We start from the raw sequence: 25,077 nt of genomic DNA on the forward strand, positions 1-25,077 counted from the left end.
GATATTTTTTTGGCAGCAGCGAGACTAGTATTCTCGATTTTTGAACTTACGCGAACGAACGAAATTGCGCCATTATTCGTAAGCCGAAATACAGTGAGTTCTTTTCCATCTTCCTAACAAATCATAAATAATTTTATTTTGTGACATGACTGTTACAGCTAAGTAACATAAAATGTGATTTACAATAGATATTTTCTTTTTAAAAGTTGAATAATTTCAAATGTATTGGTGATGGAGGTAAATTAAAGATTTAATTACCACAGTAACAAAATTTTGGGGAGGGTTTTATGTATATGAAAAGTTTTGAATATCACCTTTCTCAATTTAGTATTTTACATACAAGCAACAAAACGGTAATTATCATAAAAACATTGAAAACTAAGAATGTTTTCACATCTTGCACAATTTTAAGAACGTTCTCATATGCGAACAACCTTTTTTTTTAAAAAAAAAATCTGTCGGAAAACATACTCCGATAACATTCATCCAAACTTCTCTTCGTCATAAAGCGTGAGAGGGTACTAGACATACCAGATCATTTCATTAAAAATTGTCGGTGAAAGTTGATGATGCAGTATTAATTTTAATTCACATTTTCTGTTAATTAGCTGTATGAGCCAAGTCATAAATAAACCAGACCTGTTTGTGATGTAATTAATAATATTTTAGGTCATTGGCTTTGTTTAAAAGTTGTTGTAATTTTTCAAACAATTATAAAAACAAAATTTAAAAAAAGGCACCCCAAGGTAGGACTGAACTTGAGTCACTCTCATAGCAAGGGAGTCCGCAATAGATGCCGCACTTCGCCGTGCTGCCAGAGTGTATAAATTAACCGGTATATGAGCTGCGCGTAAAGCTTTGGAGCCCTTTTTCTCCGAATCCTCTGGCTAGCATGCTGTACAATTTTTGTGAGTGGACACCAGTTGAGATATACCACTAACCAACCAAGTCTGATCCCGAACTGAATTTCCGAGACCGTGAAGTCCCCTTGCAAGACAAAAACCACGCAACATGAAGGAGTTATCCGAATTGGACTGGAATCTATATGTCAGATGCACATGTACAGACAAACAAATGATTACAATTTCAGAAAAAAGTAGATGATTGATCCAAGAGAAAGAGCTTCACAAATTGAGCAAGTCAATAACATGTTGGTCCACCTCTAGTCCTTGTGCAAGCTGTTTTACGACCTGGCATTGATTCATATAGTTGTTGGGGGTACTCCTGAGGGATATCGTGCCAAATTCTGTCCGGTTGGAGCGTTACATCGACAAAGTTACGAGCTGATTGAAGGGTCCTACCGATAATGCTAGATACGTTCTCAACTGGGGAGAGATCTGGCGATCTTGGTGGCCAAGGTAGGGTTTGGCAAGCACGAAATGTAAGCCCAGGATGGCTTCCCATGACGAGATGCAAAAGGCATTCTATCGTCGACGTAAAGGTGCCTCGGATGACAACTAAAGGGGTCCTGTTACGTAAAGAACTGCCACCTCGCTGTGTGGCGGCTGACAGTCAGCTTGGTATCGCACCGTCTCCAATTCACACCTATTTTTGAGTTTTTTGTATCTGTATTGATATTTTATGTCAATTGTAGTATTGCTTATGTGTAATGTTGTATCTGTTATGGAAATTCTTTGACGACGTATTGAAACGTCCCCTTAGAAAAAATTATAAATGACTGTGCTTAAACTGACACACAATATTTTTAGCGCAACGCAATCTGACTTTCAAAAATCCCTACAAAAGAATGGCCCTGACTAACAATAACCTATACCTTTCATGAATGACTTACCTCACAAAAATCTTCGTTACTCAAACTACTGAAATACGGCGTGCGCCAGTACCGCCAGTTGAATAAAAGATTCTAACTACTGATAGGCATAGTTAGCAAATGAAAGATTTTGATAAAGAATAAACAATGTATTTACCTTAATAGTGTTCAAAAGTCATATATATATATATATATATATATATATATATATATATATATATATATATCAGTTCATGATATCCAGTATTACAAATTTACTCTTTCTGGCGCACACACGTCCAGATCGTCCGATCTCAACATTCTGCCATCTCTTTCCCCACATCCACCACTGCTGGCAGCTCACCTCCAACTGCGCGACGCTACGCTCTGTTAACAGCCAACTGCCCAACACTACAATAGCAAAGTCCAACAATGCAAACCAGCCACAGGCTGCACACAGCACAGTCAGTGATTTTCATATAGAGCGCTACATGGCGTTATCAACATAAAAACCTAAACGGCCTACTTACATAGCCCCCAGCTCCCCCCCCCCCAAAAAAAAAAAAAATTACAAATTGTTTTGGGCAGTGGCCAATACATATTTGAAAAAAAAATTAAACAATTACAATAACAAAGAAATCAAATGCACACACTTGTTGGATACAATGTTGGTCAAACGCTGAAATTTTTTTACAGTCCATAAAGACAGTCCTGATCTTTCATCACAGTAAAATTGCAGTGTTTTTTTTTTCCAAAGTCTGATCAGTAAAAAAAAAAAAATGCACACAGAAGTAGTGGATTTCCATGCAGTCTTCAAGAAGTAGTGTTGTCATTCCAACGGAAAGACAATGTTGACTCTTGACATGCAGACAGGTAATGGTCCACAACAGAGCAAACCCACAGCAGAGTCAGTCGAAGTTGAAGAATATTGGCAGGTTGGTCATCACAGATCTGACCCACTGTAGTCCTGGTAGAGATTATGGTATTGGTGGGCCACCAGAGGTGCACACCCACTGTAGTCCTTGTACAGACGGCCAGCAGCCATCTGTTGCGACTGTGCAGGTGCACAATCACCATCGAAGAGTCTTGCGTGTAATATAGCAAGTCCATAAACCACCACTTGTGCACTTCAAAGTCCTTAGAACCAGCAATGCTGTTAACCAGGCCCTTGCTGAATTAGTAACACACGTGCAAACACTAACAGTCCAACTTCTCACATATTGTGCATATACTATGACCAACAGAAACGTGTGCAGTGAAAGGATACTTAATTTGAAGCACTGGTGGCTATACAATTATAAATTTACGACATGAGAATACAATTACAAAGGTACAAAATACATCATTAAAGAACATAACAATACAGACAACATTTGTGGTAATACGGGCTATACAAAAGAATCGAAATAACATATACATTAGTGTTACAGGAATTATGACATAAGTAAATACACAAAAGGTCGGAATAACTTTCGAAACATCGACTTCACACGTGAGCATTAAAACAAAACAGAATAAATAATGTCTAAACATCTTTACAAAGTAAATAACATATAAATGCAAATTATATTTGTGTATAACAGTATTCCTCATCATAGTGAATGTAGCTGAGTATTAGAAAAATTCTACAACATAAGTCTTATCAGATAAACACATAAAGACAGGAAGAACACAAATACACAAGGTACACAGACTCATAGTGGAATAACACAAAAGGACAGGTCAGGGTTTGTTTTCAGTGTGACATTTGGTACTGCAGTCCAACCCAAAACTTCATTTCATAGACATTTCCTCTTATTTCACCTTTTTTTTTATACCTTGTCAATGCATTTCTTCTAATTCATCTCAACTCATTTTCTTGTACAGCCTACCCGCTCTTAAGCTAACTTAAATCTACTGAGCTCAGATGCTAAACTAAGGGATGAGGCAATGCAGCAGCACAAAACAATTAGCACAAACAGCAATGACAAAAAAATGCAAATTGGCAAAGCAAGCAACAATAAATATAAATTAGCAAAGCATATGCAACATTATCACTAATATGAACCAATGTGCTGCAAAAAGAAAAATAGATCAGTAGTAAAACTGGCTTAATACAATGTAAAATTCAGTGGAAATATGCCTGGCAAACAACATCAGCAAATGCTATAACTTATACCTAAACATGACAAAGCTCAAACAGAAAAAATATTACAGTAAAAATAGGAAATGGCTAACACCTACGTCAGAACTTAACACTAGAGTCATGCATCACGATAAATTACTCTATGAAACAAGTTACCCAGTCATTGAAAAAAATTATGTATGCAATTCCTGTGAAGAGAAATGTCTATTTGTGCTCCCTTTTTTAAGAAAGTAGATCATAAAATTATTGTTTACTGGATCTGTAGACAGAAAACGTTTCTATTAGTACATCTATTAAATTTTAATTTAAACAATGCTGCAGTGGGCTGGCCTGAGTGGCCGTGCGGTTCTAGGCGCTACAGTCTGGAACCGAGCGACCGCTACGGTCGCAGGTTCGAATCCTGCCTCGGGCATGGATGTGTGTGATGTCCTTAGGTTAGTTCGGTTTAATTCGTTCTAAGTTCTAGGCGACTGATGACCTCTGAAGTTAAGTCGCATAGTGCTCAGAGCCATTTGAGCCAATGCTGCAGTGCAACTAGAAACTAGATATTAAACAAAATAGGGAAATATACAGGGTGTTTCAAAAATGACCGGTATATTTGAAACGGCAATAAAAACTAAACGAGCAGCGATAGAAATACACCGTTTGCTGCAATATGCTTGGGACAACAGTACATTTTCAGGCAGACAAACTTTCGAAATTACAGTAGTTACAATTTTCAACAAGAGATGGCGCTGCAAGTGATGTGAAAGATATAGAAGACAACGCAGTCTGTGGGTGCGCCATTCTGTACGTCGACTTTCTGCTGTAAGCGTGTGCTGTTCACAACGTGCAAGTGTGCTGTGGACAACATGGTTTATTCCTTAGAACACAGGATTTTTCTGGTGTTGGAATTCCACCGCCTAGAACACAGTGTTGTAGCAACAAGACGAAGTTTTCAACGGAGGTTTAATGTAACCAAAGGACCGAAAAGCGATACAATAAAGGATCTGTTTGAAAAATTTCAACGGACTGGGAACGTGACGGATGAATGTGCTGGAAAGGTAGGGCGACCGCGTACGGCAACCACAGAGGGCAACGCGCAGCTAGTGCAGCAGGTGATCCAACAGCGGCCTCGGGTTTCCGTTCGCCGTGTTGCAGCTGCGGTCCAAATGACGCCAACGTCCACGTATCGTCTCATACGCCAGAGTTTACACCTCTATCCATACAAAATTCAAACGCGGCAACCCCTCAGCGCCGCTACCATTGCTGCACGAGAGACATTCGCTAACGATATAGTGCACAGGATTGATGACGGCGATATGCTTGTGGGCAGCATTTGGTTTACTGACGAAGCTTATTTTTACCTGGACGGCTTCGTCAATAAACAGAACTGGCGCATATGGGGAACCAAAAAGCCCCATGTTGCAGTCCCATCGTCCCTGCATCCTCAAAAAGTACTGGTCTGGGCCGCCATTTCTTCCAAAGGAATCATTGGCCCATTTTTCAGATCCGAAACGATTACTGCATCACGCTATCTGGACATTCTTCGTGAATTTGTGGTGTTACAAACTGCCTTAGACGACACTGCGAACACCTCGTGGTTTATGCAAGATGGTCCCCGGCCACATCGCACGGCCGACGTCTTTAATTTCCTGAATGAATATTTCGATGATCGTGTGATTGCTTTGGGCTATCCGAAACATACAGGAGGCGGCGTGGATTGGCCTCCCTATTCGCCAGACATGAACCCCTGTGACTTCTTTCTGTGGGGACACTTGAAAGACCAGGTGTACCGCCAGAATCCAGAAACAATTGAACAGCTGAAGCAGTACATCTCATCTGCATGTGAAGCCATTCCGCCAGACACGTTGTCAAAGGTTTCGGGTAATTTCATTCAGAGACTACGCCATATTATTGCTACCCATGGTGGATATGTGGAAAATATCGTACTATAGAGTTTCCCAGACCGCAGCGCCATCTGTTGTTGACAATTGTAACTACAGTAATTTCGAAAGTTTGTCTGCCTGAAAATGTACTGTTGTCCCAAGCATATTGCAACAAACGGTGTATTTCTATCGCTGCTCGTTTAGTTTTTATTACCGTTGCAAATGTACCGGTCATTTTTGAAACACCCTGTAAATACAAAGCAAAGCATTAAACATTCACTAGCCATATGGCATTTCATAAGGCAGCAAAAAATCTCTCAACTAGAAATACAGTAGTCATAATCATGTGTATAGACATAAAATATTTCTCATTTCATTAGGCATTTCAGTAAATATCAGAAAGTATGAGCTCAAAACTGTAATCATATGTTTCAAGTATGAGCGTGTCTTATTTGAAATGCTTTCTACAAAGAAATGTCAATAGCGAGGTTAATGGCCTCCTTTTTTTTCACCTAATGGCTTTTTCTCCAGGCGACTGGCACAGCTGGTCGCCCATAACGCATTACGTCAAGATCACCTAGCTTTCTTACCGAAATATTTACGACACCAGTTTGCACTACAGTGACAGTCTCATATGAAAAATTTCACAGGTCGAGAATTTGAGTTGCAAATGTGTAGAAACAAAATCCTATAAACATAACAGTGTCCAAAACATTTTCGTCGGCATTGTAATACATTCACGCATCTACACACATTTCATTACTCTTAAAGTACGATTCTTGGTTTCCAACATCCTTTTTCACATATCAGCGTCCCTAACCACTACTCATTGTTCCTTACCTTATTACACATATACATATTCGTCGACACTTCTTCAATATTTCATCATAATAAATACGTAGCATAATCAAATTCCTCATATAGCATCAGCTTATTGATCATAAACATACCTCAACAGCATAATACACATCGTCGTCGTAATAATATCATAACACCTCAGTGAAATCTCAAAAACGTCGTAGCTTCCTCCAATAATTTCAAAACCTAAAAAAATTCTCTGCTCATTTCAATGGTGTCATCTACCTCAAACGTACTTTAAAAGTCATGATCCCTTACCAAATACATCATTCAAAGCTCTCGTAGTATCACGATGGATCGGAAAAATATGAACAGTCCAACTACAGACAAAATACAACTACATAAATGTGAAGTTATCCAACTGTGTAATTACGTAAACATCTGTCACTGATGTAGTAAAATAAATGTTTGTCTCTCTCAGTTAAATGATCAGATAGCTGTGTAATTTTGTGTTAGAGAAATATGGTACCAATGTGTAAAGTTGTGTAAGCAAATACCATATTAGCTAGGCCTCCTTGTGCTTTCCAAACACATGGTACACAAAGTAAGCGTGTACCCCCCTGAGGATTAATGTAATTATACCCTCAGGTGTTACAGATTACAGCAATGGAATGAAATGTATAACGGAAAACCTTTATATCATTGTAATTCAAAAATCTTCAAAAATAAATGTTTTAAGTACAAAATTAATCACTCAAATACGTGTACGGTAGAGCTAAACTGTGCGTCTTGTTGTAAGATAATCTCTGTCATTACTTAAGGGTAAAAAAATGTGCCAAGTGTCGTAATTATGGTCGTCCGTAAGCAACGTTATGTAGAAGTCAATGTACTTACCTCGTAATAAACAAAAGTGAAATGCTTTGCCTATAGATATCGTAGTTATTACGCTTATTACGCTGATGAAGTAAGTACTGTACTGTAACGTATTGTTGTGCTACGGAAAAGGCTGTCTCATTGTAGCTATACCACAAAGTTACTGCTAAAACATGTTTTACTTTCCAGAATAATACAGAAAAACTGTGCAGATATAAAACAGATACACCGCAAAAGCAACAGTGTAAATTGTGTCACATATTAGTAGCGTCGTGATATAATCGTATAGCTGTCAAAGAAACCAAAAGCTAAGTCATCTTTATTCTCACAGAATGTACTTCAAATAAAGAATATCTTTTCAAGTACCCCAAAATGTTGCATTAAAATCTCATTAGCAGTATATGTTCTAAGGATGTAAGCTGTATATTCGTTACGTAATCGTGCAACTAACAAGCAAGAATGTACAAATAACAACACTGTGTCGTCTGTTCACTATAACAATGCATTCGTAATTTCTGTTTAAATAAGTTCTCTTGGTTCTTGACTGGATATTTAACTTCAAACATTGTTTCATGTTAACAGTTTCTAAGTCTGACAAAGCATACTAGTAACGTGAAGTGAAAAGTTTTATGGCAAAGACAAAGTTAAAAAGCAGACTATCTTTCAATAAAGGTTTTACATGTGAAATGTTGGTGTAAACCTTTACTCTTCCTAGTACGCAGAGTTTCAACTTCAACGCAATTATCATGTGGTTTACGTCGGATTCTGTAAGGTCCATTGTAAACCAGAAAGAATTTGTGACTCAAGTGTTTCTTCTTATGTGACAATGAATGAGCTTTAATGAGAACTTTCTGACCAATATATAGTTTCTTTGCATTTGCTTTACCGTGTAGTTTTCTCCTTTTGTCTGCAGCAGAATTTATATTTTTAATAGCCAAATTAATTATGTCTTTGTGTCGAAGTTCACGTGTATTCGGAAAAGGTACAAGCTCTCTGATTCTATTTGGTGGTTCTTCATTCTTCAGTACAAGAATAGGTGGTAAAGCAGTGGAGTCATGAGGCATTTCATTCAGCAGGTTTTGAAATAAGTGTAAATATCTGTCCCAATGCTGATGCTTTATGTGACAATAAAGTCTGCAAAGCTGATTGATTTCTTTCATAATCCGTTTAGACGGGTTACAAAGTGGTGAGCACAATGAAATAAAAACAAAAAACAGGTTTGATTTTATGGTTCCGAAGCATGCGTCACCAAACAGCAGATCTGAATTGCGGTCCGTTATCTGAAATGACTTTAGCAACGTGGCCAACTTCACGTAAGAAATTTTTAACAAAGGCGTTGGATACAGACCGCCCAGTGGTTTCATGTAACGGAGTGAAAGAAACAAATTTTGAAGTACGTTCAACAGCTACTAGAACGTACGAAAATCCATTCGATGTTCTGACAAGGGGTCCCAAGAGATTAACAGCAGCAAATTCTTTTAATTTAGAAGGAATGATAGGAAATAATGGAGCACGATGTGAGATAGTAGACGGTTTAGCCTTTTAACAAAGTTTACAAATAGACAAGACTCTTCGAATTCTCTTTTCCATATTGTTAAAATAACAAGTCGTCCGAAGAATATGACAACATTTTCGTGGACCAAAATGCGCGTAGCTGAAATGAATGTACCAAATGAGCTTATTAACAAAATCGTCAGGAATGCAAAGTACCCATAGCTTGTCGTCAACAATGCAGCGTTTGAAGAGTATGTTTTTCTAACCAGATAATAATGCCAAATTTGTGTGTGTGACTTTTCATGCCATTTACTTTTGATGTCTTTCCAAATCGGATCTTTATCTCGTTCATGAGCAATGTCCTTTAAAGATGTGGTGATGAAGTTTTCAAAGGCGACTTTCTGAATTGTAAAGAATACTGAAATTTTTCTCGAGGTTGCCTTCTGTGTTACTTTTCTCAAGCCTAGCCGGTGCGCGTCCGCAACAATGTTCTCCTTGCCGCAAATGTAGACTATTGTGGAGTGAAATTCTTGCAGAAACAATGCCCAACGTTTTAACCTGTCATTTAATTTTGATGACATAAGAAATTGTAATGCACGATGATCACTGTATACTTTTACGTGCTTACCAGAAAGAAAGAAACGGAGTTTGTAAAATGCCCAAACGATAGCTAAAGCTTCTAATTCAGTAACGGAATAATTTTTTTCAAATTTTGTGAGCACTCGGTTAGCAAAAGCAATGGTTTTCTGAACAGAAGCGTCATTTTCTATGGCTTCTTGAAATAAATGGGCACCAAGACCGACTTTAGAAGAATCCGTGCTAAGGGAGAAATCTTGTGACAGATCTGGATGAGCTAATATTGGCGCGTTAAGTAGCGAGTCTTTCAAAGAATTGAATTCCAACTGTGCCTGTTCGTCCCAGTTCCCAATAGTATTTTTTCCCGTGAGAGGACAAAGTTTTGGTGTAACTAGAATCTGCATATTCAGAAAACGACGGTAAAAATTTACGAGACCTAGAAAACTGCGGACTTGTTTTTTTTGGGGATTTAACTGGAATGGCTCTGATTGCTTCTATCTTTTCAGGATCCGGCTGAATGCCTTCGGAAGAAATATGTCCCAAAAACTTCACCTTTGTCCTACCGAATTCAGACTTTTCTAAGTTAACTGTAATTCCGGATTCTGCAAAAATATGTAACACGCTGTTGAGGATGCGATTATGTTGTTCCCATGAGGCTTCTGCTATCAGAATATTGTCCACATATAAGGTGATGTGACGTTTTAAGAACTCAGGTAATATGGAATTTAGCACACGAATGAATGCTCCCGAAGAAATATTCAAACCAAAAGGAAGTTTCCGAAATTGATAACAAACGCCGAAACAAAGAAAAGCTGTGTATTTTCTACATTCTGGATGAAGTTCAATCTGATAAAAGCTGGATCTGAGGTCAATGGAAGACAACACTTTTACACCACTAAAATTTTGAAGAAGTTCTTCCAACGTTTGCGGCTGTGTGTTTCTGGAATGATGATAGTATTGATTTGTCTCGAATCTAAGACAAGCCTGATCGATCCATTTTTCTTCTCAACAAAATGTAATGGATTGTTGTATGAGCCTACTGCAGGCTCAATAATGCCCTCGTCAAGCAGAGTCAAGTACTGCCAAAAATTTTACATTATTTACTGTAATGTGAATTACAGGATATGCAATGTTGTTATGTTTTACGTCGTGTTCCTGGAGTAAGATGTCCCTAATGACTTCCATTTTTACGTAATTACTAGCCACGGCAGCTACGTCGTCAGCTTCATAAGTACGTTTTGTGGCTGCCAGCAGTGTGAGTCATTGCCTATTGTCTCTTTGTTGGCGCGCTTTGTTATTGGAATTTGGAGATCTAACTTCTACAAATTCACCTTGTCGAGGGGGCCCTGCCCTGTTTGAATCCCACCAGTTCTGATGAAATTCAGGTCTGTCGTTTTGTCGGTAGTTTATATACTTTATTTTTTGTCGGTCATGTGGTGCAGAATTTCTCCCGGAATCGTAACTGCGCGGTGGATCGTTGTGTCTGAAGTTATTCTGTCTCCCTTGATAATAATTATTTTGGTTCCCATATTGTCTGTTTCTCTGATTGTCTCTGTGATAGTCATTACCGCGGAGCGGTGATCATTCCCTGTAATTATTACTACTCTGCCAACGGTTGTCATATGGGTGGTATCTATTTTGGTCACGATTTACGTTGTAAGAATAGCCTTGTCGTGTCCAGTTATTATTTCTGTCGTAGCGGAATTGTGACGGATGTGACCTGTAATTGTTGTGTTTCTGTTTCTGCGTTCGCAATTATCAGAGTCAATTTCCAATTCTTGTAACAGTCCCTGGAAAGCTTCAATGTCGTCTTTGCAACGTCCTGCCAAAATAATATGTTGTAAATGTTCAGGCAATTTGATTAAGCAAATGCGGATGAGTTCTTAGGAGCTGTATGGGTTTGTCAGGTACTGATTCTTGTGCAACATGTCTTCAAAATATTTCACAAGACTGGAAAATTCAGATTGTTCGAAATGTTTCATCATTATGATGCTATGTTTTACTCGGTCTTGTGTAGCTTGTGACCAATATGCTGAGAGGAAGGCATGATAAAATTCTCCTTCACTGTGACAATCGTGAATGACCGATTGCATTCTTACAGCTATTTCATTCTCTAAATAGCCACACATAAATTCCAATCTGTGCTCTAATGACCAGTTGGGAGGAAAACAATGAGAGAATTGATGAAGCCACGCTTGTGGATGAATGTCGTTGCCGGAATTCTTAAATGTTTTGAATTTACGTGTAGTAATAAACAGCTTATAGTCAAAATCATCATGTCGGCGAGTCGCGTGTCGGTCATTGTTACGTTGTTTCGGCGGTTCCATCTCAAAATTCAGTGTACCTTGCCAATTTCTTTCATAATTTCCGAAGTGCCCTGTGTTATTATTTTGTGGCTGTTCCGTATTGCCGGCCTGGGTGACCGAGCGGTTATAGGCGCTACAGTCTGGAACCGCGCGACCGCTGCGGTCGCAGGTTCGAATCCTTGCCAATTTCTTTCATAATTTCCGAAGTGCCCTGTGTTATTATTTTGTGGCTGTTCCGTATTGCCGGCCTGGGTGGCCGAGCGGTTATAGGCGCTACAGTCTGGAACCGCGCGACCGCTGCGGTCGCAGGTTCGAATCCTGCCTCGGGCATGGGTGATTGTGATATCCTTAGGTTAGTTAGGTTTAAGTAGTTCTAAGTTCTAGGGGACTGATGGCCTCAGATGTTAAGTCCCATAGTGCTCAGAGCCATTTTGTTCCGTATTTCTATGTCCCTCTTCCCGTATTGGAGGGCGAGTGTCCTCTGAAATATGTAATTCTTGTATTACCTGTGTCAACTGATCTTATACTTCCTGGATTTCTCTTTTGTACTGTGTATTGATTTCATTCTGATTTTGTTTGAATTTTCTAATTTGTTCATACTCTTCCGTGTCATTAAAGACTACCGGTCTTGTGTCATTCAGAGTATCATCTACCTCCGTAGATAAATTATTTAGCTGATCCGAAAGTTCGACTACTTTCTCTGATAATGAACTAATTTCCTCCGTGTGTCTTTCTAAACCAATTTTCAGAGTATCTACTATGTCCTTTAAGTTTCCTTGAGTTTTTGCAAGTTGCGTAACCGAATCGGTAGATGCAACTGAGTCAATTTTAGCTTCCAAGGTGTCGTGATTTTCATGAACAATAGTTTGCAGTTATTTTACGGCTGCTTCGTGATTCTGTAATGCATTTTCATGCCGCGAAAAAATAGGTTGAAAATGCTCACAAATTTGTGTTTTTACGTCATTACAGACTTTTTGACATTTCGATTCGATTTTAAGTAACTCAGTAATTAAACCTTCAAGTGTTTGTTCAAATTTGGTGTCTAACTTTTGAAGATTTTGTTCCATTGTGTCTAACTTTTGAAGCTTTTGTCCCAGTTGTTTCTGATTTTGTTCAAGTGTTGTATCTAACTTTTGAAGCCTTTGTCCCATTTGTTGTATTAATTGTAATAACAATGCACTGGTGTCTGAAACATGTTCCTCAGTGCTATTGAGAAGTGCATTTGAACCAGCAATATTCGCATTTTGAAAAGCAGAAAATTTGTCTTGACTTATTCGAGAAAAACGTGAGAATGCAAAACCTGAATCTACGGTATTTCCAAAATTTTGTCCCGTCATTTTAGATTCCTGAGGTGAGTTGTTGCCGACCGTTCGATCGACAGTTCTTCCCTGTTCACTGATTGTTTCACTGTCTACACCATTATTTATTGCCTGGTCCATTTCCCTATGCACAGTTACCAAATTACTATTCTGAATTTTTTTTAATTCATTACACAGTGGCGCTAACACACTACTCTCGTCTTCACTGTCATTTCTTAATTTACTTTGGAACCTAGTGTTACGTTTTTCACACACCGTAATTATCACGTATTTCACACGATAACAAGAAAAGCACAATTTGAAGAGCAAAAACAAGAAAACACATTAGCATAGCTCTGAAAATAATATCTCGTTAATTGCAAACGCAGCTGCGAAATACTTGGTGCAAATCTACATGCAAGCCACTGTTTTACTGTACAACAATGAAAAACTACAACAACAAATGAAATTCTCTCTATAATTACGCACTAGCAATAAACAATAGCTACACTTATTACACAAACTACAAGAAAAAATCAGAACATTCCAGGTTAGAATCCTGACAGGGTCGCCATATGAAACGTCTCCTTAGAAAAATTATAAATGACTGTGCTTAAACTGACACACAATATTTTTAGCGCAACACAATCTTTCAAAAATCCCTACAAAAGAATGGCCCTGACTAACAATAACCTATACCTTTCATGAGTGATTTACCTCACAAAAATCTTCGTTACTCAAACTACTGCAATACAGCGTGTGCCAATACTGCCAGCTGAATAAAAGATTCTAACTACTGACAGGCATAGTTAGAAAATGAAAGATTTTGATTAAGAACAAACAATGTATTTACCTTAATAGTGTTCAAAAGTCATAATATATATATATCAGTTCATGATATCCAGTATTACAAATTTACTCTTTCTGGCGAAAACACGTCCAGATCGTTCGCTCTTAAAATTCTGCCATCTATCTCCCCACATCCACCACTGCTGGCGGCTCACCTCCAACTGTGCAACGCTCTGACGGGTAAGGAGTCTAGTGGTGTGGTGTGGTGTGGTTAACACGTCGCTAGAAGTAGCGGATTATTGTGGTTCATATTCCTGCAGTTTTGAGGCCAAAAGAGCTTAAGGGCAGTATTTATGGGCCTCGGATTCTGAATTTGGTGATACCATTATCATGGCATGGTTTTGGCCCTACAAAAATATTATTTCGACTCCAAGAAGATCAATAATAGGGCGAGGCCGACACTGCCATGACTGTATCGCCGCCAGGTTAATAGCTACTGTAAATTGCGCCACCGTTCCATCAGCCTTCCAGTAAATTATTTTGTATTTGGCATTCTGTAAATGGACCAGATATTTACGAATTTGCTTAAATTTAGTACTAATCGTGGTGTTACTAAAAACTCTATCTTACACCCGTGATTATCCCAAATCACAAACCTGGACAGGATTTCTATCTTAGTGGATATAATTTCGAGTGTCTTAATTTATTATGAGAAAGTGGCTGAACTTGAATTTAACGTTGCGTTGTCATTTTCAGAGCCAATTATAATTTTGAGTAGGTCAAAAGACTGCTTATGAAAGCACATTTGTTATTTAAAGATTTATAGTTAGTTGTGCTTTCCTTAACTAATAATTAATGATAAGAATACTTGCTTTTTCTCATACATACTGGTACAGTGTTGTTAGTGAGCGTGGTTCTTCAAACCATGAAAGTTTAAGGCTCCTCATGCACCAGCCTGTTATTTAATGAAGTAATGCAAAGGTTCCTTCCGAACAAGTGTAGTTAGATTTGCATTCTGTTTAGTTGTTTCAAACCGAGTTTAAGAAAGAACTGTTTATTGTATTACCTGAGGCCGGCCGCTGTGGCGGAGCGGTTCTAGGTGCTTCAGTCCGGAACCGCGCTTCTGCTACAGTCACAGGTTCGAATCTTGCCTTGGGCATGGATGTGTGTGATATCCTCAGGTTAGTTAGGTTTAAGTCGTTCTAAGTCTAGGAGACTGATGACCTCAGATGTTAAGTCCCTTAGTGCTTAGAGCCATTTGAACCATTTAGACATAGAGACCCTGTATTAGACAATGAAGCTGTAGATAATGATCATTATTAAACTCCCTGATTTAGATTCAGAATCATTTCAAGCTTTTCCCTTTTCAGTATTGCTACCAGTTTCATGTCTGTTGGTATTTGGTTTTATAAACTGTTGCACCCAGTTCATTTAAGGTACGTGTTGTTGAGAGGCATATGTTGGTGTTTACTATCTCATTAGCCATTTGCTTATCTGACTTACTAGTTAGTAGCACCTTTACCTGTAAGGTTAGGATGCTTGTAGTGTGAACAGATATAAAGAAAGAGTTTAGTGTGTGTCTGTCAAGAAAGGTTAGGTTAGCCTTAGCACTGCCTTCTGAGTTATCATTTTGCTTGACACAAGAATGCCTAATTGGGCTTTCGACCTGTTTTAATGTGTAATGTTACAACTTGCTTTTGTGCTGGGGGAACGTCTGTTCCTGAGCCACCGTTTATTATTGTTTATATCCTGCTGGAGTATCTCGGAAACCAATCCCTGTTTGATTGTTCTGTTTCCATTAGGTTATCCCACGGTAAGAACCTTCAGAGATTCCTAGCAGAGGTATAACGTTAGCATCGACTGCCGTTTAAAGGTGGTCGGTGATAGCGTTACATGCAGACACGTCTCCGCCGGTGATCGGGGCTCAGTTCCAAGCAGAACTCATTACCCAAGACAGTTTTACTCCACTCAATGAGATTCCGGGCTGGAGACGCCCCGAACAGCAGTGACTGTCGGCCGCCATACGGCACGACAACCAGGAATAACAGTGTGGGCTGCCATTTCTTGTCATTGCGGCACTCTTTAAGCGCAGCGGTATGTCCACGATATTCTTCGCCTCATTTTGTTGCCCTTTATGTCAAGCCATTCTGGGCTTACATTTCAGCAAGATAATGCCCGCCCACACAAGGCGTGAGCTTCTATTGCTCGTTGCCATACCTTGACCGGGAATGTCGCTGGATCTCTCCGCTGTTGTGAAGGTTTGGAGCATTATGGCCAGGGACTTATAACGAGTTCGGGATTTTGACTATCTGAGAGCCAGTTGGACAGACTTTGGCACGATATCCCACAGGACAACGAAGAAATCTATCAACCGATGCCAAGCCGTATAACTGTTTGCATATGGACCAGACGTGGACCAATGCGTTTCTGGATTTTTAATGATTTGTTGTTTGTACATGTCATCACATCCACCGAGTGCCATCCCATGCGGATAATTCCTTCGTGGTGCGTCGTGTCTTCCTTTTTTTGTTTTTCTTAGAGTGTAAATTTACCAATAAAAGTTGCGAGTATGATGGACAGCGTACAAACTTCATGCTGTGGTAAACAATAAATTACGTTTCTTTTTGAAAGCCAATTAAAATGCTTTTATACTATGCCATTTCTTTTTGTAAGTGAAGTGTTAGTATATTAATTTATAGGAACTGTCTCAACATCTGTGCCTTAAATGCGTCCTTTTAAAGCGACGTATGGACGTCGCACAAGTATCTTTTGAGCCGCAGCAATCAGGTTCGAGAGCGCAGCAGCTGCGCTTAATCGATACACCGCCTCATCCGATAGCTGCACTCCTAGGAGGTAATTCGAACACTAACAGTACGTTGAATTGCGTACCTGATCAAGAGAGTGGAGCACCGGTCAACAGTTATGGAGCTGCTTCACGTGATTCTCGGGAATTAGGATATTCTTCTTTAGACTCTCGAATGAGACAAATTCCCATCCCTATGTTATTCCTTAATTTAGGGACACTGTGGTTTATTTGATCTCGCATTCGCAAGGACGACGGTTCAGACCGGCGCCTGGCCATCCGGATGTAGTCTTTCCGTGATTTCCCTAAATCACGGCAGGCAAATGCCTGGATGGTTCCTTTGGAAGGACACGGCCTTTTTTACCCCATCCTTGACACAATCAGAGCTTGTGCTCCGTCTCTAATGACCTCCGATGACCTCTCACTCGACACCCCTGATATGGCAAACTGCGGTGATCTGGGATCATTGGTATGTACGCCACAGGGCGTCTGGCTCGGAGCTGTCCTTGAAGTAACCGATTTGTAACAGTTCGTTGTGTTAACTGCTGCTCAGATCGCTGCTTCGGATGCAGTATGATGCGCCGAACACGATGGTCTTACGTCTCTGTAATGCCACGTGGCCGTCCGGAACCCGGTCTTCTTGCGACCGTATATCCTCGTGACCACCGCAGCGAGCAATCATGTACAGTGACTACATTCGTAGCAAAAGTTTCTGCAGTATCGCAGAAAGAACATCCAGCTTCTCGTAGCCTTATTACACGATCTCGTTCAAACTCAATTAGGTGTCGATAAAGACGTCTTTGTCACCTTAGAGGCATTCTTGACGAACATCAAATCATCACGTCCAATCTCAAAGGTAACTAACACTGACGACTGTTATTGGGTTTATTTAAAGCAAACCTTATTTGCATCCTCATAGTGAAGCTATTAGTGCCAATCTTATGGGACCAGCGCGAAATTTCAATAGACATCATGTTTCAAATGTAGAAACACGCCTACCAACTTTCGTTTATGTCACACGACTCCTTCTTGGTGTTGCGAATTTTTCTCGTTAGTGTAATTACAGTATGTTATTCTTAAAATGGAAAAACTAATTTTGGCATTGACGGGAATCCCATTTTTCTTCTTTCTAAATAAAATGTAGTTGTTCACAAGTATGTTAGTAAATAGTGTGTTAGTGTTGTGAAGACCTGTATGATATAGATTCTATTAAAATTTTCCATCTCGTCAGTTCATTAACTCATAAATTCTTGTGTAAAATTGTATATAATTAAATAACGAACCGTAACTGATAAGTTAGAGGCTTTTCGTTTGAAAATTGTTCTAAAATGCTGCTTTTGCGAATAGTTTTGACAAAATTTCTTGTTTACGGCCCGCATCACAGTCTGAGCCTACAGATCTATAAAGGGCGTTAACTACACTCCTGGAAATGGAAAAAAGAACACATTGACACCGGTGTGTCAGACCCACCATACTTGCTCCGGACACTGCGAGAGGGCTGTACAAGCAATGATCACACGCACGGCACAGCGGACACACCAGGAACCGCGGTGTTGGCCGTCGAATGGCGCTAGCTGCGCAGCATTTGTGCACCGCCGCCGTCAGTGTCAGCCAGTTTGCCGTGGCATACGGAGCTCCATCGCAGTCTTTAACACTGGTAGCATGCCGCGACAGCGTGGACGTGAACCGTATGTGCAGTTGACGGACTTTGAGCGAGGGCGTATAGTGGGCATGCGGGAGGCCGGGTGGACGTACCGCCGAATTGCTCAACACGTGGGGCGTGAGGTCTCCACAGTACACCGATGTTGTCGCCAGTGGTCGGCGGAAGGTGCACGTGCCCGTCGACCTGGGACCGGACCGCAGCGACACACGGATGCACGCCAAGACCGTAGGATCCTACGCAGTGCCGTAGGGGACCGCACCGCCACTTCCCAGCAAATTAGGGACACTGTTGCTCCTGGGGTATCGGCGAGGATCATTCGCAACCGTCTCCATGAAGCTGGGCGACGGTCCCGCACACCGTTAGGCCGTCTTCCGCTCACGCCCCAACATCGTGCAGCCCGCCTCCAGTGGTGTCGCGACAGGCGTGAATGGAGGGACGAATGGAGACGTGTCGTCTTCCGCGATGAGAGTCGCTTCTGCCTTGGTGCCAATGATGGTCGTATGCGTGTTTGGCGCCGGGCAGGCGAGCGCCACAATCAGGACTGCATACGACCGAGGCACACAGGGCCAACACCCGGCATCATGGTGTGGGGAGCGATCTCCTACACTGGCCGTACACCACTGGTGATCGTCGAGGGGACACTGAATAGTGCGCGGTACATCCAAACCGTCATCGAACCCATCGTTCTACCATTCCTAGACCGGCAAGGGAACTTGCTGTTCCAACAGGACAATACACGTCCGCATGTATCCTGTGCCACCCAACGTGCTCTAGAAGGTGTAAGTCAACTACCCTGGCCAGCAAGATCTCCGGATCTGTCCCCCATTGAGCATGTTTGGGACTGGATGAAGCGTCGTCTGACGCGGTCTGCACGTCCAGCACGAACGCTGGTCCAACTGAGGCGCCAGGTGGAAATGGCATGGCAAGCCGTTCCACAGGACTACATCCAGCATCTCTACGATCGTCTCCATGGGAGAATAGCAGCCTGCATTGCTGCGAAAGGTGGATATACACTGTACTAGTGCCGACATTGTGCATGCTCTGTTGCCTGTGTCTATGTGCCTGTGGTTCTGTCAGTGTGATCATGTGATGTATCTGACCCCAGGAATGTGTCAATAAAGTTTCCCCTTCCTGGGACAATGAATTCACGGTGTTCTTATTTCAATTTCCAGGAGTGTATAACTCTTTACAACGTAGCACAGTGGTGGAGGTGGAAACGAGACTAAAATTTTGATATAAGGCACTGGTGGTCTTCATTGCCGACAAACAACCTCAAATTGGCTTATAAGAGCCACCTAAGTTAGAGCGTATCCGCACCGCATGGGATTTTAATTGCTTCCGAGGTACTAACCGAGCTACGAACCAATGTCCAATAAAAAAGAGTCCGCTGCTTCTTGAGATACGTAAGAAAGACATCTCCCTATCAGATGTGTAATGCAATGGAAATGCTGTTTATTTTAATGGAGATTAACTGTGTAAAAGTGTGAGGTCCTGCGCTGTTTATTTTAATGGAGATTAACTGTGTAAAGGTGTGAGGTTCTGCCCACTCGACCCTTACAGTGTGCTTAAAAGAGCTGCTTCCTCGGACAGCTATACAACAATTCAAGCAAATCACATTAATGGTTTCTGTTACAACAGAACAGATTGACAATACTTAACTTTGGGTGACATGGAAATAATCACTGTCCTTCGCTATATACAATGTAGTTTCTAGTCCGGGTGTGCTACTGGCTCTGCTAGTGCGCGGCTTCTACTGTCCGTCCGAGGATGGCAGGAGGGGTGCTTATATTCTCTTCGGCTAGAGGTCGCTCCTGTGGTGGTACGGTCCTAGTCCGCCAACTACTGGCTGACAGGCTTCTCTGCTTTTGCGTTCTTTCTCTTCGTGTCGGTGCTTATCGTTACCCCCGGAACATCCCCCCCCCCCCCCCAAAGCGACGGACCGTCGTCGTGTAGGGAGTGCGGGGAAGGCAGGAATGTGGGAGCATCGCTGAACCGGGAGCTGTGGCTGCAGGGGACGCCAAGCTTCCGGTCGTACCCCGCCATCCGGCCTGCGCTGTGGCGGAAACGTCCCCCGGGAAACGTCCAGAAGGGTACGCGTCCACCTGCTGATACCAGGAACCGGGTGAAGGCGGCGACTGCTGCGTTGTGGGCGGGTCCAGATCCATCGGTAGGACGAGAGGAGGCGAAGGCTCCGACTCCATGGGGTCGTCCCGTGGAGTCGTGATGACACCCTCTGGCGGCTGCTGTGGTCGCGCTGTCCTGTGGACCCGTGAATCTGGGGGAAGAGAGACTGAAAGATCATCATATGACAGAGGCGAAGTTCATTTTGATGGCGGCGCTGCAACCCATGTGGACCTGAAATAAGATATATGCGAGCGCCAAGTCGACGGACGATTTCGCCTCGCGCCCACTGTCTGCTGCCGCTAAAAACCCTGTAAAAGACAATATCATTCGGCGCGAAGCAGTACTTGCGGCCTTCCTTCGGTGCCGGATACTGAGGAGGGTGAAGCAGGTGGAGCAGTGTCCGATAGCGGTGGGCGTGAAGCAATTCCGCCGGCGATAGTCGACATCGTGGGTACGAACGATGCGAGGCGAGAAACAGTTGCAATGCTCGATCCCTAGTGTGTGCGGAGCGAAGTTTGGCCATCTGCTGCTCGAATGTTCTGACAAAACACTCCGCTCCGCCGTTTGACTGTGGATGTAACGGTGCACTAGTTAGATGCTGTATGCCATTGCGTTTACATAATGTTTCAAATTCAATTGACGTGAGCTGACGTCCGTTGTCTGACATTATTACTTCAGGTAAACCGTAGAGGCAAAAAAATAGAGGACAACACCTGAATTGTGCTACGTGACGTTGTCGAGTTCATTGGCACAGCAAAAGGAAACTTGCTGTACGAGTCAACCACAGTCAACCAACTAGTGTTCCAAAAAGGCCCTGCAAAGTCTATGTGCACACGTTGCCATGGCGACTGCGACTTAGGCCAAGCAGAGAATTTTTGTGGCGGAGCGGACTGATTTTTCGCACATGCACGATACTGTCATGTTATGTGTTCGATTTTGGTGTCCATACCCTGCCAAGAACAGTGTCGACGCGTTAATTGTTTCGTACGAACAATCCCCCTGTGTCCTTGGGGATGTCGTGAACAGTCAAGGTGCACACCCTCTTCAGTCGCATTTGTTAGCCAGTTCGTCGCTCCTCGCAATGTCACAGAATTGCAGTCAGTTTTACGGGAAATGAACTATTATATTAGGTTCATACCGAACGAATGCTGCACACATCGCAGCTCCATTGCAACGCTTGCGTCGCAACAATATTCCCTTTGTTTGGACAGATGAGTGCCAAATACTGTAGCTTTTCAAGAACTTATAAATGCATTGCTCAGTGATCGACGCTTAGTTCACTTTGATCCAGAGAAATCAGTTGTATTACAAGTTGACGCTTCCTCTTACGGAATCGGTGCAGTGCTTTCGCTCAGAATTGGTGATAAAGACAGACCTATCACTTCCGCATCAAAAGTGTTGTCCAAAGCTCAGTGTAACTATTCACAAATTGAGAAAGAGGCTTTGGTTATTGTGTACGGTGTCACCAAATTCCACCACTGATTCTATGGCAGAAAATTCTACTTACTAACGGGTCACAAGCCCTTGCAGTCCTTGTTTCATCCGACGAAACCGGTTCCTGTACGAACTGCCCAAAAATTGTAACGATGGCCTTTGTTTTTGTCTCAATACCGGTACGATATTCTGTATCGTCTGACAGCTCAACATGGTAATGCGGACGCACTTCCACGTCATCCGATTAGCCACGATACAGACTGTGCCGCTTCTGCTGAATCTTGTTGACACATCGACGCTCAGCTCCCCGAATTACTTCTATCTATCCCGCTGAACTGTAGGAAAATTGCACGGGCCACGGAAGCTGATTCAAACTTGAACATTTTGCTAACATCTTGGCCTCGCTCATTGCATAGCGTAAAGAACTCTGTAGTACGGCGATACTTTGCTCATCGGCATACAGAAAGGAGTGGTTCTTCATCAAAATGACAGTGGACAGTCACGTGTGTTGATCCCTAAAGCGTTGCAAAAAGGACACCACAAAAAGAGATGGAACTAGGCATTTGAATCTGGGCTCTGTACCCTGCACCCAGCATCCTGCTTCTCGGCTTTTAGCAAGATCAATGTGTAGTTTTTTTTCAAGGTCACAGGCTTCACTTATGAAAAAATACAGTCAAGTCACCAACAGGAATGACATTTTCACACACACCAAGTCCTTTACACCGTACATTAACTGGCTCATCAGGACCAGCTTTACGCCTACCATATCTTCTTACAACAAGAGGCATATTGCCACTAAAAGAAGATGTAGCGACATCTCTATTATAAACTTCAAAAACCGTTAAAAGTAGGATGTGTAATTACATCACGATCGTCAAAATTCCAAGCTGCGGCGGTTTCACTGCCAGTCTGGACCAGGCTGCTGCTGTGCACGACTCACGAGGTGCGTCATTACAGGCGGAGCCGGCGCTCATGCGCTACTCTACATAACACTACTGACAATGTAAACAGTGCTACAGGGACGATGCTAACGAAGAATAAAGTGAAGTTGAAAGGAATTGGATCGTCTACTGCTATGGACGGACCTGTGTTTTCGTAGGAGTAGTACCCAATTCTAGTGTCAGTAAAGCTGATTCTTTTTCCCACGGTGGCGGATGGTTGGCTGTAGCCATTGCTCGTTGCGGAAGTATTAGTGAAATGGGTGGACTTGAAAGTTTAAACACAATGGTGGAGGTGAAATTTCTAAGTACTGTAACTGAATTCGGGGTCCAGTTTGAGCACGTCACTAAAAATGTATAAGCACTCGATTTAAACTCAGTTAGAAGGAAGAGATGAAGTTAAATAGCAAAAGGACTGCGTAAGCACTCGTTGATATCGGCGAATCGGTTTAATAACAAGCATGAGTTAATTAGTCCCCAAATTAGCATATCGACATTCACAGATGAATTAATATGAGGAGGCAACCGTGCCCCAGACTGACACACCTCTGATAAACAGTGAAAAGCTGTGCCCCTCCAGAACCGAACCCTGGATCCGCGCCTGGTAGTACAGTGTTACGTAGATGATGCTTTTGGCTTTATAATGGCACTAAGAAACAAGTCATCCAATTCCAACATGATCTGAATAGTATGCATCATCAAATACATTTTAAGTTGGAGGATCATTAAAACTTATCACTACCTCTCATAGGTCTTCGTATCTCCCTACGGGACGAAAATATTATGTATGACATCTACAGGAAAGACTCAATCACGAACACCATTATTCGTGAGTCATCTAACCATACGAACAAGCACATGTTAACTGCAAACACGAGTCGCCAATTCTCTCGACCGGCAGATTCAGCCAAAGAAGCGCACCAGTATTAGCCATGAGATAACCGTTAATTACGAAACGAACAGCAAGAAACACTGAAAAGTACCATACCCAGGGACTGTATCTGTGATTCTGAGTAAATGGCGAAGGAAGGATGACACCAGACCAGCTTGCCATATCCCAAACCGAGTATGCCTTCAATTCAGACGGCAAGAAACCCGAACATAAAACCACACACAATCGGGTATCTATAAAATTAAGTTAGGAGACTGTGACTACCAATATATAGACAAAACAGTATAGACGTTTGCGTGTCAGCTTTAAGGAACTACAGCATCCAAGTAATTCAAAATTTGCCTTAACCAGCCATCTTAAGGCCTGTAAACACTCAGTCCCTGACATTAAAAGAAACCTACCGAACGAGATGGCTCAGTGTTTAGCACACTGGGCTCGTATTCGCGAGGACGACGGTTCAATCCCGCGTCTGGCCACAGTGATTTAGGTTTTCTGTGGTTTTCCTAAATCACTTGAGGCAAATGTCGGTATGGTTCTTTTGAAAGGGCATGGTCGACGTCCTTTTCCATCCTCCCCTAATCAGATAGGACCGATGACCTGGCTGTTTGGTCCCCTCCCCCCTCCCCCCCCCCCAAATCCGCCAACCAGCAGAAACCTCTTCATCCTCCGGCACATACCTAAAGGACGTATACTTGACATCCTTGAAGAAATAGAAATTTTGCTCTCTCTGATCCAGAACCCTGAGTTAACGCTAGATGAACAAACCATGCTTAAACACAAGTTCATTCTAAGTAACTATGAATTGCTGAAACACTAAATGATGCTTGCTTGTTTAAGTCTCCCAAGTTACCATTCTTTATAAACTGATAAATTGTTTTAACATTGACATTCCTATGTATGTAAAATAGTTCCTGCTATTTTATTTTAATGATTCAGTCATTACATTGATCCAACTTAGTTCTGGTTTTGACCACCTTTTACTTCTCGCTTATTTTTATTTAAATTGGCGCACCGTTCTGTTTTATATGTCTGGATTGATATTCCCGTTGTGTTTATCAGTTTTATCATGACTAAGCCCGCCGCTGTGGCCGAGCGGTTCTAAGCGCTTCAGTCTGGAACCGCGCTGCTGCTACGGTCGCAAGTTCCAATCCTGCCTCTGGTAAGGAATGTGTGTGTGTGATGTCCTTAGGTTAGTAAGGTTTAAGTAGTTCTAAGTCTAGGGGAATGATGACCTCAGATGTTAAGTCCCATAGTGCTCAGAGCCATTTGAACCATTTACCATGACTAAACTTTTTATATTATGACCTTGTTTTGGCTCTTAAAGACGAGGCAATACATGTTTACCG

General features: G+C 41.8%; 1 non-coding gene across 1 annotated transcript; it reads left to right on the forward strand.

Annotated features, from left to right (window-relative positions):
* Positions 1–12,036: 12,036 nt before the first annotated feature.
* Positions 12,037–12,120, forward strand: Trnas-gga (transfer RNA serine (anticodon GGA)). The gene is given in 2 exon segments: positions 12,037–12,076; positions 12,086–12,120. It is a non-coding gene; the product is annotated as a tRNA-Ser (tRNA).
* Positions 12,121–25,077: the final 12,957 nt, after the last annotated feature.

The sequence above is a fragment of the Schistocerca nitens genome, chromosome 3 (genome assembly GCF_023898315.1).
Source record: "Schistocerca nitens isolate TAMUIC-IGC-003100 chromosome 3, iqSchNite1.1, whole genome shotgun sequence".
Lineage (NCBI taxonomy): Eukaryota > Metazoa > Arthropoda > Insecta > Orthoptera > Acrididae > Schistocerca > Schistocerca nitens.